The following is a 12,569-nucleotide window of genomic DNA, read 5'->3' as shown; positions in this document are numbered from 1 at the left end:
CTAGACAATTCTCCATTAGATCAGAAAAGACACTCGTCATACACCGCTGAAAAGTAGCGGGTGCGTTACATAGTCCAAATGGCATCCTTTTATAGGCAAAGGTGCCAAATGGACAAGTGAATGTGATCTTTTCCTGATCTTCAGGAGCAATGTGAATCTGGAAGTAACCAGTGAATCCATCAAGAAAACAATAATGGGATTTACTTGCCAAACGGTCCAACATCTGATCGATAAAGGGCAAAGGGTAGTAGTCCTTTCTTGTAGCGGCGTTCAATCTTCTATAATCTATGCACACTCGCCATGCATTTTGTACTCTCTTGGTGACCACTTCACCATCATCTTTTTTAACCGCAGTGATGCCCGATTTCTTGGGAACAACCTGGACCGGGCTCACCCACTCACTGTCAGAAATTGGGTATATGATACCCGCATCAAGTAATCTCGTGACCTCTTTCTTCACCACATAGAGGATAGTTGGGTTGAGCCTTCTTTGCGGTTGCCTAACCGGTCTAGCTCCCTCTTGGAGAAATATGCGATGCATGCACTTGCGAGGGTCAATCCCCACAATATCAGCTAGGCTCCATGCAATTGCTTTTTTTTACTTTCTTAGAACATCTAGGAGCTTTTCTTCCTCTTCACTTGAAAGCTCACTAGCGATAATGACCGGAAACTTTTGGTTGTCCTCTAAGAAAGCATACTTCAAATGAGATGGAAGGGGCTTCAGTTCACTCTTTTCCTCAAGCTGAGTTTCCTTTTCATCAAGCTCATGGAGTTCATTCTTAACAACTTTCTCATGTTCATCCTCTTGGTCATCCGTCTCCTCAACAATAGGGTAGCACAACTTGTTGTAGTCTTCTTCTTGCACTTCCGCTACCACTTCATCAATTACATCACATCAGAGCACGGAATGCTCTTCGGGAGGATGCTTCATGGCTTCTTCTAAATTGAACTTGATAGTCTTGTCTCCAACCTCAAAGGAATACATGCCGGTAAAGGCATCTAACTTGAATTTAGAGGTCTTGAGAAAGGGTCTACCAAGTAGAACGGATGATGAGCTTCTATTTTCTGTTGGAGGCATTTCAAGGATGTAAAAGTCAACTGGAAAAACAAAATCCTTGATCGCCATAAGTACATCTTCTGCTATTCCCATCACCGTGATCATACTTTTATCGGCTAAGGCAAACCTCGCCGCCGACTTCTTTAATAGAGCTAAATTCAACCGCACATAGATTGAAAGCAGCATGATGCTTACACAAGTCCCCAGGTCACACATACAATCATGAAAAGTGCACCCACCAATACAACAAGACACCAAACAGGGTCCAGGGTCACCATATTTCTTTGGAATAGGTTCCATCAAGGAAGAAATTGAACTACCCAAGGATAATGTCTCCAATTCTCCTATCCTATCTTTGTGTGTACACAAGTCTTTCAAAAATTTTGCATACTTTAGAATTTGTTGAATAGCATCAAGAAGTGGTATGGTTACCTCGACCTTCTTGAACACTTGAAGCATGTTCAAATCAAATTCCGGTATTTTCTTTGCTTTCTTCACCATGGATGGGAATGGAATAGGAATAGACTCATCCACTATAGCTTTCCTCTTGGGTTCCTTGAGGCTTACTCCTTCTTCCTCATGCCTTTTGTCTACCACCTCTTCTTCATGTGGAGCTTCAACAACCACTTCTTCCTCATGAATGTCTCCCATGACCCTTGGAGCTATCTCCTCCAATGTAGTCCCCGACCATAGAGTGATGGCATTGAGACCGCCCTTCGGGTTTGGTTGGGGTTGGGATGGAAGGTTAGAAAAGCTTGAGGGTTGGTTGGTGTTGTTGTTGGGGGTTGAGGGTTGGTTTAACATGGTCATCTTTGAAAGCTTGTTGGTGAGGTTAGCCAATTGGGCGCCCAAGACATCAAATTGACGCTTGTTGCTCTCGTCCCGTTTCTCCATGGCAGCTCTAAGCTCATCAACTTGATTATTGGAAGATGGAGGAGTTTGGTTAGATTGTTGTCTATGGTGTGGTGCTTGGAATTTGGTGTAGTTGTTTTGGTTTTGGTTGGAGTGGCCTTGGTTGGCTTGGTAGTTGGTGTTGTTATGGTGGTATTGGGATGGAGATTGGTTGTTGTTGTGATGAGAAGAAGAGTTGTTCCATCTTTGGTTTTGATTGCTCCCTTGTGCATTATCCCTCCACCCTTGATGTTGATTACTACTATAAGGGTAGTTGTTTTGGCCTTGAGAATGATAGGGTGAACGGTTGTTGTAATTCACATTGGCCACTACAAGAGCATGTTCCTCTTGAATTTGATGGCATTGATCGGTGTAATGTGTGGTGCTAGAGCACAAACCACAAATCCTAGGAGGGCCTTCAAGTTGAGCAACTGGAGGTGGGGCTTGGACGGCTTGGATGGAGTAGTATTCTTTTTGATCCTTTTGTATTTGCGTAAAGATGGTAGTCATATCCCCAAGTACTTTGGTTAGGCTTGATTCGGAAGGAGATGGTTCTACCACACCCTTGAGAGGATTACTTCTCACCTTTGTATGTTGTGTAGCCTCGGCAACATCCTTTATCAAATTCCAAGCTTCTCCCTCTGTTTTGTTTTTCGAAAGGGAACCACCACTAGAAGCGGTGAGCAATCTTCTATCTTCTACACAAAGACCTCCGGTGAAGTAGCTAATGAGCAAGTGAGTGTTCATTCCATGGTGTGAACAAAATTCCAATAGCCTCTTGAACAGAGACCAATACTCGTACAAACTCTTTTGGTCTTTTTGCATTATACCCAAAATCTCCTTCCGGATGTAATCGATCTTCTCCGGTGGGAAGAATTTACCTAGAAACTCTCTTCTCAAGAAATCCCAATTGGTCACAATCTCATCCGGTAGCGAATAAAACCATGTCTTCGCTTGCCCTTCAAGAGAGAAAGGGAAAGCAAAAACCATGATAGCCACCTCATCGGCTCCATGCCTTCGAGCCGTAGAACAAGCAACTTGAAAATCTCTTAGATGTCGGATGGGGTCTTGACCCAGCAACCCATGATATTTAGGAAGTAGATGTATTAAGCTACTCTTCAATTCAAAGTTTGGATCAAAGTTAGGATACCTTGCTTGCAACGGTTGAAGTATGATATCCGGAGCTCCTTGCTCATGCAAAGTGATCTGTCGTGGCTCCGCCATGTATGGCTCACCTGTAGGATGCTGGTGCACGAAATTGTGATGTCCAGGCTCGAACAATCCCTGGTAATGGCTCCAAAGCTTGGTGCTTTGATCTTAATTCATAATTGTCACAACTTCGATACAACTGACCAGCAAGTGCACTGGGTCGTCCAAGTAATACCTTACGTGAGTAAGGGTCGAATCCCACGGAGATTGTTGGTATGAAGCAAGCTATGGTCACCTTGTAAATCTCAGTCAGGCAGATATAAAGTGATAATGGTGTTTTCGAATTTAATATAATAAGATAGGGATAGAAATACTTATGTAAATCATTGGTAGGGATTTCAGATAAGCGAGTGGAGATGCTTTTCGTTCCTCTGAACCTCTGCTTTCCTGCTATCTTCATCCAATCAGTCTTACTCCTTTCCATGGCTGGCTTTATGTGATACATCACCACTGTCAATGGCTACTTTCGGTCATCTCACGGGAAAATGATCCAATGCCCTGTCACGGCACGGCTAATCGTCTGGAGGCATCACCCTTGTCAATGGCTTCATCTTATCCTCTCAGTGAATAATATGCTCACGCACCCTGTCACGGCACGGCTATTCATCTGTCGGTTCTCGATCATGCTGGAATAGGATTTACTATCCTTTTGCGTCTGTCACTAACGCCCTGCAATCCCGAGTTAGGAGCTCGTCACAGTCATTCAATCATTGAATCCTACTCGGAATACCACAGACAAGGTTTAGACCTTCCGGATTCTCTTGAATGCCGCCATCATTCTAGCTTACGCCACGAAGATTCTGGTTAGGAGATCTAAGAGATACTCATTCTAGTTTATTTCATGTAGAACAGAAGTGTTTGTCAGGCACGCGTTCGTAGGGGAGATGGTGATGAGCGTCACACATAATCATCACCTTCATCACGTTCTTCGGTGCGAATGGATATCTTAGAAGCGAAATAAGATGAATTGAATAGAAAACAGTAGTACTTTCATTAATCTTTGAGGAACAGCAGAGCTCCACACCTTAATCTATGGAGTGTAGAAACTCTACCGTTGAAAATACATAAGTGAAGGTCCAGGCATGGCCGAGATGGCCAGCCCCCTAAACGAGATCAATAGTCTCCTAAGATGAACAATGGATTAAAACTGAGACCAAAGATGCCTAATACAATAGTAAAAGGTCCTATTTATAATAAACTAGCTACTAGGGTTTACATGAGTAAGTATTTGATGCATAAATCCACTTCCGGGGCCCACTTGGTGTGTGTTTGGGCTGAGCCTGAGTGTTGCACGTGCAGAGGCCATTTGTGGAGTTGAACGCCAGTTTCTGTGCCAGTTTGGGCGTTCAACTCTGGTTTTGGATCCTTTTCTGGCGCTGGACGCCAGATTTGGGCAGAAGGCTGGCGTTGAACGCCAGTTTACGTCGTCAATTCTTGGCCAAAGTATGGACTATTATATATTGCTGGAAATCCCTGGATGTCTACTTTCCAACGCAATTGGAAGCGCGCCATTTCAAGTTCTGTAGCTCCAGAAAATCCACTTTGAGTGCAGGGAGGTCAGAATCCAACAGCATCAACAGTCCTTCTTCAACCTCTGAATCTGATTTCTGCTCAAGTCCCTCAATTTCAGCCAGAAAATACCTGAAATCATAGAAAAACACACAAACTCATAGTAAAGTCCAGAAATGTGAATTTAACATAAAAACTAAGGAAAACATCCCTAAAAGTAACTAGATCCTACTAAAAACATACTAAAAACAATGTCAAAAAGCGTATAAATTATCCGCTCATCACAACACCAAACTTAAATTGTTGCTTGTCCCCAAGCAACTTAAAAATCAAATAGGATAAAAAGAAGAGAATATACTATAAATTCCAAACTATCAATGAAACAGAGCTTCAATCATATGAGCGGGACTTATAGCTTTTTGCCTCTTGAATAGTTTTGACATCTCACTTTATCCATTGAGGTTCAGAATGATTGGCATCTATAGGAACTTCAGATTTCGAATAGTGTTATTGACTCTCTTAGTTCAGTATGATGATTCTTGAACACAGCTTCTTTATGAGTCTTGGCCGTGGCCCTAAGCATTTTGTTTTCCAGTATTACCACCGGATACATAAATGCCACAGACACATAATTGGGTGAACCTTTTCAGATTGTGACTCAGCTTTGCTAAAGTCCCCAATTAGAGGTGTCCAGGGTTCTTAAGCACACTCTTTTTTTGCTTTGGACCTTGACTTTAACCGCTCAGTCTCAAGTTTTCACTTGACACCTACACGCCACAAGCACATGGTTAGGGACAGCTTGGTTTAGCCGCTTAGACCAGGATTTTATTCCTTTAGGCCCTCCTATCCACTGATGCTCAAAGCCTTGGGATCCTTTTTATTTGCCCTTGCCTTTTGGTTTTAAGGGTTATTGGCTTTTTCTCCTTGCTTTTTCTTTTTCTTTCTATTTTTTCGCCTATTTTTTTTTTTTCTGCAAGCTTTGTTTTTTTGCTGCTTTTTCTTGCTTCAAGAATCATTTTTATGATTTTTCAGATTATCAAATAACATGTCTCCTAGTCATCATTCTTTCAAGAGCCAACATATTTAACATTCCTAAACAACAACTTCAAAAGACATATGCACTGTTCAAGCATACATTCAGAAAACAAGAAGCATTGCCACCACATCAATATAATTAAACTAAGTTCAAGGATAAATTCGAAACTCATGTACTTCTTGTTCTTTTGAATTAAAACATTTTTCATTTAAGAGAGGTGATGGATTCATAGGACATTCATATCTTTAAGACAAAGTTATTAACTACTAATGATCATGTAATGAAGACACAACATGGATAAGCACATAACATAGAAAACGAAAAACAGAGAAAGCAAGAACAAGGAATGAATCCACCTTAGTGATGGTGGCGTTTCCTTCTTGAGGAACCAATGATGTCCTTGAGCTCTTCTATGTCTCTTCCTTGTCTTTGTTGCTCCTCCCTCATTGCCTTTTGATCTTCTCTTATTTCATGCAGCATGATGGAGTGCTCTTGATGTTCCACCCTTAGTTGTCCCATTTTGGAACTCAATTCTTCTAGGGAGGTGTTGATGTGCTCCCAATAGTTTTGTGGAGGAAAGTGCATTTGAGGCATTTCCGGAATCTCATGGTGATGAGCTTCAACCGCCTCTTGAGCTCCATGACTGGGCTCTCTTGCTTGCTCCATCTTTTTCTTAGTGATGGGCTTTTCCTCTTTAATGAGGATATCTCCCTCTATGTCAATCCCAGCTGAATTGCATAGGTGGCAAATGAGGTGAGGAAAGGCTAACCTTGCCATAGTGGAGGACTTGTCAGCCACCTTGTAGAGTTCTTGAGGTATAATCTCATGAACTTCCACCTCTTCTCTAATCATGATGCTATGGATCATGATGGCCCGGTCTATAGTAACTTCAGACCGGTTGCTAGTGGGAATGATTGAGCATTGAATAAACTCCAACCATCCTCTAGCTATAGGCTTGAGGTCCAATCTTCTTAGTTGAACCGGCTTGCCTTTGTAGTCAATCTTCCATTGAGCTCCTTCTACACATATGTCCATAAGGACTTGGTCCAACCTTTGATCAAAGTTGACTCTCCTTGTGTAGGGGAGTGCGTTCTCTTCCATGTATGGCAAGTTGAACGCCAACCTCACATTTTCCGGACTAAAATCTAAGTATTTCCCCCGAACCATTGTAACATAGTTCTTTGGATCCGGGTTCTTACTTTGATCATGGTTCTTGGTGATCCATGCATTGGCATAGAACTCTTGAACCATTAGGATGCCGACTTGTTGGATGGGATTTGTTAGAACTTCCCAACCTCTTCTTTGAATTTCATGTCGGATCTCCGGATACTCATTTCTTTTGAGTTTAAAAGGGACCTCAGGGATCACCTTCTTCTTGGCCACAACATCATAGAAGTGGTCTTGATGGGCTTTGGAGATGAACCTTTCCATCTCCCATGACTCGGATGTGGAAGCTTTTATCTTCCTTTTCCCTCTTCTAGAGGATTCTCCGGTCTTAGGTGCCATCAATGGTAATGGAAAAACAAAAAAGCTATGCTTTTACCACACCAAACTTAGAATATTGCTCGCCCTCGAGCAATAAACAAAAGAATAGAAGAAGAAGAAGAAGAAATATGGAGAGGGAGAGGGAGATGTGGTTTCGGCCAAGGGGAGTGTAGAGGGGTGTGTTGTGTGAATTTGATGAAGAATGGAGGGCTTTATATAGGGAAGGGAGGGGGGGTTAAGGTTCGGCCATATGGGTGGGTTTGGGTGGGAAATTGGTTTTGAATTTTGAAGGTAGGTGGAGTTTATGAGGTAGGTTTATGGGGAAGAGGGGATGGATGTGAGTGGTGTAGGTTTAGTGGGGAAGAGAGATTGAGGTGATTGGTGAAGGGTTTTTGGGTAAGAGTGTTTATGGGGTTGTGTGAAAGAGAGTGGTGAGAAGAAGTGAGTGGAGGTAGGTGGGGATCCTGTGGGGTCCACAGATCCTGAGTGGATCCTGTGGGGTCCACAGATCCTGAGGTGTTCAAGGATTTACATCCCTGCACCCATTAGGCATGTAAAAATGCCTTTGTATCCAACTCTGGGAGTTCAGCGCCAGGTTGGTGGCCATTTTGGGCGTTCAACGCCCATCTTTGTGCCATTTCTAGCGTTGAACGCCAGAACCATGCCTGTTCTGGCGTTCAGTGCCCAGAAGCTGCCCATTTTGGGCGTTCAGCGCCAGAACCATGCTCTGTTCTGGCGCTGAACGCCAGACAGATGCTCTTCCAGGGTGTGATTTTTCTTCTGCTGTTTTTGATTCCGTTTTCAATTTTTCTATTTATTTTGTGACTCCACATGATCATGAACCTAAGAAAACATGAAAAACAATAAAAATAAGAATTAGATAAACATTGGGTTGCCTCCCAACAAGCACTTCTTTAATGTCAATAGCTTGACAGTGGGCTCTCATGGAGCCTCACAGATGTGCAGAGCTTTGTTGAGACTCTCTAACACCAAACTTAGAGTTTGGATATGGGAGCTCAACACCAAACTTAGAGTTTGGTTGTGGCCTCCCAACACCAAACTTAGAGTTTGACTGTGGGGGCTCTGGTTGACTCTGCTTGGAGAGAAGCTTTTTCTGCTTCTTCTCCATGGTTGCAGAGGGAGATCCTTGAGTTTTGAATACAAGGGAGTTCTCATTCCATTGAAGGACTATTTCACCTCTGTCAACATCAATCACAGCTCTTGCTGTGGCCAGGAAAGGTCTTCCTAGGATGATGGATTCATCCTCTTCCTTTCCAGTATCCAGGACTATGAAATCAGCAGGTATGTAAAGGCCCTCAACCTTTACTAATACATCTTCTACTTGTCCATAAGCCTGTTTTCTTGAGCTGTCTGCCATCTCTAGTGAGATTTTAGCAGCTTGCACCCCATAGATTCCCAGTTTCTCTATTACAGAGAGGGGCATGAGGTTTATCCCTGAACCAAGGTCACACAGAGCCTTAAAGATCATGGTGCCTATGGTACAAGGGATTATGAACTTTCCAGGATCCTGTCTCTTCTGAGGCAATGTCAGTTGATCCAGATCACTTAGTTCATTGATGAACAAGGGAGGTTCAACTTCCCAAGCATCAATGCCAAATAATTTGGCATTCAGCTTCATGATTGCACCAAGAAACTTGGCAGTTTGCTCTTCAGTAATATCCTCATTCTCTTCAGAAGAGGAATACTCATCAGAGCTCATGAAGGGCATAAGGAGGTTCAATGGAATCTCTATGGTCTCTAGATGAGTCTCAGATTCCTTTGGTTCCCCAGAGGGAAGCTCCTTATTGATCACTGGACGTCCCAGGAGGTCTTCCTCCTTGGGATTCACGTCCTCTCCTCTCCTCACAGGTTCGGCCATGGCGCTTATGTCAATGGCCTTGCACTCTCCTTTTGGATTCTCTTCTGTATTGCTTGGGAGAGTACTAGGAGGGATTTCAGTGATCCTTTTACTCAGCTGGCCCACTTGTGCTTCCAGATTTCTAATGGAAGACCTTGTTTCATTCATGAAACTTACAGTGGCCTTAGATAGATCAGAGACTAGATTTGCTAAATTAGAAGCATTTTGTTCAGAGTTCTCTGTTTGTTGCTGAGTTGATGATGGAAAAGGTTTGCTATTGCTAAACCTGTTTCTTCCACCATTATTAAAGCCTTGTTGAGGCTTTTGATCCTTCCATGAGAAATTTGGATGATTTCTCCATGTTGAGTTATAGGTGTTTCCATAAGGTTCACCTAAGTAATTTACCTCTGCTATTGCAGGGTTCTCAGGATCATAGGCTTCTTCTTCAAAAGGTGCCTCTTGAGTACTGTTGGATGCAGCTTGCATTCCATGCAGACTCTGAGAAATCATATTGACTTGCTGAGTCAATATTTTGTTCTGAGCCAATATGGCATTCAGAGTATCAACCTCAAGAACTCCCTTCTTCATAGGCGTCCCATTACTCACAGGATTCCTTTCAGAAGTGTACATGAACTGGTTATTAGCAACCATGTCAATGAATTCTTGAGCTTCTGCAGGCGTTTTCTTTAGGTGAATGGATCCACCTGCAGAAGTGTCCAGTGACATCTTTGATAGCTCAGACAGACCATCATAGAATATATCCAGGATGGTCCATTCTGAAAGCATGTCAGAAGGACACTTTTTGGTCAACTGTTTGTATCTTTCCCAAGCTTCATAGAGGGATTCACCTTCTTTCTGTCTGAAGGTTTGAACATCAGCTCTAAGCTTGCTCAGCTTTTGAGGAGGAAAGTACTTGGCTAAGAAAGCCGTGACCAGCTTATCCCAAGAGTTCAGGCTGTCTTTAGGTTGAGAATCCAACCATAATCTAGCTCTGTCTCTTACAGCAAAAGGGAAAAGCATGAGCCTGTAGACTTCAGGATCTACTCCATTAGTCTTAACAGTATCACATATCTGCAAGAATTCAGTTAAGAACTGAAAAGGATCTTCAGATGGAAGTCCATGAAACTTGCAGTTCTGCTGCATTAGAGAAACTAATTGAGGTTTAAGCTCAAAGTTGTTTGCTCCAATGGCAGGAATGGAGATGCTTCTTCCATGTAAATTGGAATTAGGTGCAGTAAAGTCACCAAGCATCTTCCTTACATTATTATTATTTTCGGCTGCCATCTCCTCTGCCTGTTCGAAAATTTCTGAAAGGTTATCTCTGGGTTGTTGTATTTTAACTTCTCTTAATTTTTTCTTCAGAGTCCTTTCAGGTTCTGGATCTGCTTCCACAAGAATGTTCTTATCCTTGCTATTGCTCATATGACAAGGAAGAATGGCCAGAAAAATAATGATAATAATAGAGATCCTTTATACCACAGTATAGGGATCCCTTTGTGAGTGGAAGAAAAGGGAGAGACAAAGAATGTAATATAAATGAAGAAACACAACTATGAGAATGGAAGAGATGTGAGATGAGATGTTAGGATATGAATGAGTAAATAGAATAAGATGAGAGAGAAGGAGGGAATTTTCGAAAATTATTTTTGAAAAGGAGTTAGTGATTTTTGAAAATTGGTTTTTGCAAATTGTTAGTATTTTTTTTTTTCGAAAATTTTTGAAATTAAAAATAAAAAATAAAAATAATTAGTTGATTAAAAAGAAATTTTTGAAAAAGAGGGGAGATATTTTTGAAAATTAGAGAGAGAGAGTTAGTTAGGTAGTTTTGAAAAAGTTAAGAAACAAACAAAAAGTTAGTTAGTTAGTTGAAACAAATTTTGAAAAGATAAGAAGTTAGGAAGTTAGAGAAGATATTTTGAAAAGATATTTTTGAAAAAGATAAGATAAGAAGATATTTTTGAAAAGATATGATTGAAATTAGTTTTGAAAAAGATTTGATTTTTTAAAATCTCAATTAATGACTTGATTCATAAGAAATCACAAGATATGATTCTAGAACTCAAAGTTTGAATCTTTCTTCACAAGCAAGTAACAAACTTCAAATTTTTTGAATCAAAACATTAATTGACTATGTTATTTTCGAAAATTTGATGGAAAAATAAGAAAAAGATTTTTGAAAAATATTTTTTGGAATTTTCGAAAATAACTAAGAATTTTGAAAAGGATTTGATTTTTGAAAAAGTTTTGAAAAAGATAAGATTTTCAAATTGAAAATTTGATTTGACTCATTGGCAACAACTTGATTTTTTTTTTTTTTTAAATTTTTGAAAAAGTCAATCCAAATTTTCGAATTTGATGAGAGAAAAAGGGAAAGATATTTTTTTGATTTTTGAATTTTTATGATGCAAGAGAGAAAAACACTAAAAAGATGCAATGCATGAAATTTTTAGATCAAAACATGTGATGCATGCAAGAATGCTATGAATGTCAAGATGAACACCAAGAACACTTTGAATGTCAAGATGAACATCATAGACACAATTTTGAAAAATTTTTAATGCAAAGAAAACATGCAAGACACCAAACTTAGAATTCTTTAATGCTTAGACACTAAGAATTCAAGAATGCATATGATAAACATGAAAAGACACAAAACAAAAAATCATCAAGATCAAACAAGAAGACTTACCAAGAACAACTTGATGATCATGAAGAACACTATGAATGCATGAAATTTTCGAAAAATGCAAGATGCATATGCAATTGACACCAAACTTATAACATGACTCAAGACTCAAACAAGAAACAGAAAATATTTTTGATTTTTTTATGATTTTCTAATTTTTTTGGATTTTTATTTTATATTTTTCGAAAAAAAATTTTGAAAAAGGAAAATAAGGATTCCAAAATTTTTTTAATATGAATTCCAGGAATCTTGCCATGTTAGTCTAAAGCTTCAGTCCAGGAATTAGACATGGCTCACTAGCTAGCCAAGCTTTCAAAGAAAGCTCCAGTCCAAAACACTAGACATGGCCAATGGCCAGCCAAGCTTCAGCAGGTGATCATGGATCAGCAGCGAGTAGATGGGCAACAACTAAATTGCTCTTGCTAACAAATTGCAAGCCTCAGTCCAAATGAATTTAGATATGGCTTTACAGCCAGCCAGGCTTTACATGCTTCATGAAACACTAGAATTCATTCTTAAAAATTTTGAATAAATTTTTGAAAACATTTTTATTTTTTCGAAAACAGATGAGAAAATTTTGAAAATATTTTTGAAAAATTTTTTGAAAAGAAAACAAAAAGAAAATTACCTAATCTGAGCAACAAGATGAACCGTCAGTTGTCCAAACTCAAACAATCCCCGGCAACGGCGCCAAAAACTTGGTGCACGAAATTGTGATGTCCAGGCTCGAACAATCCCTGGTAATGGCTCCAAAGCTTGGTGCTTTGATCTTAATTCATAATTGTCACAACTTCGATACAACTGACCAGCAAGTGCACTGGGTCGTCCAAGTAATACC

The 12,569-nt window shown here is 40.4% G+C and overlaps 1 non-coding gene across 1 annotated transcript; it reads left to right on the top strand.

Moving 5' to 3' along the window:
• Nucleotides 1-9,825: 9,825 nt before the first annotated feature.
• Nucleotides 9,826-9,933, top strand: LOC148581142 (small nucleolar RNA R71). Its single transcript, XR_015895860.1, has one exon. It is a non-coding gene; the product is annotated as a small nucleolar RNA R71 (small nucleolar RNA).
• Nucleotides 9,934-12,569: the final 2,636 nt, after the last annotated feature.

The sequence above is a fragment of the Arachis ipaensis genome, chromosome B10, assembly GCF_059453495.1.
Source record: "Arachis ipaensis isolate K30076 ecotype BB chromosome B10, ASM5945349v1, whole genome shotgun sequence".
In the NCBI taxonomy this organism is placed as follows: domain Eukaryota; kingdom Viridiplantae; phylum Streptophyta; class Magnoliopsida; order Fabales; family Fabaceae; genus Arachis; species Arachis ipaensis.
The sequence above is the reverse complement of the archived record's forward strand: the minus strand, read 5'-3'. Positions and strand labels throughout refer to the sequence as shown.